Genomic DNA, 328 nt, shown 5'->3' with positions numbered 1-328 from the left:
ATTTTATATACGTTTATGTGTGTCTTTATATTCATATAGGTGATAAAGAAAAATTATTGTATGGGTTGTGGTGCCAAATTTGGTCGAATATTAGACAATTTACTAATTTTTAAAATGCTATATGTTACTGGTGTTTTTTTGGGGTGGGCGGGGGGGCAAAAAGTTAAATTTTCCTTTTGTTATTAATCATAGATGATAAAGAAAGGTAATTATATACACTTTTTACATTCCCAAAGTTAATAGCTGCTAAGTATTTTTTGTGCATTTCATAATCACAAAATCGTGAATAGTTAGGCTTTTTAAATCGTATTTTCAGAAATTTTGAATG

This window comes from Penaeus monodon, chromosome 23 (genome assembly GCF_015228065.2).
Source record: "Penaeus monodon isolate SGIC_2016 chromosome 23, NSTDA_Pmon_1, whole genome shotgun sequence".
NCBI lineage: Eukaryota > Metazoa > Arthropoda > Malacostraca > Decapoda > Penaeidae > Penaeus > Penaeus monodon.
The sequence above is the reverse complement of the archived record's forward strand: the minus strand, read 5'-3'. Positions refer to the sequence as shown.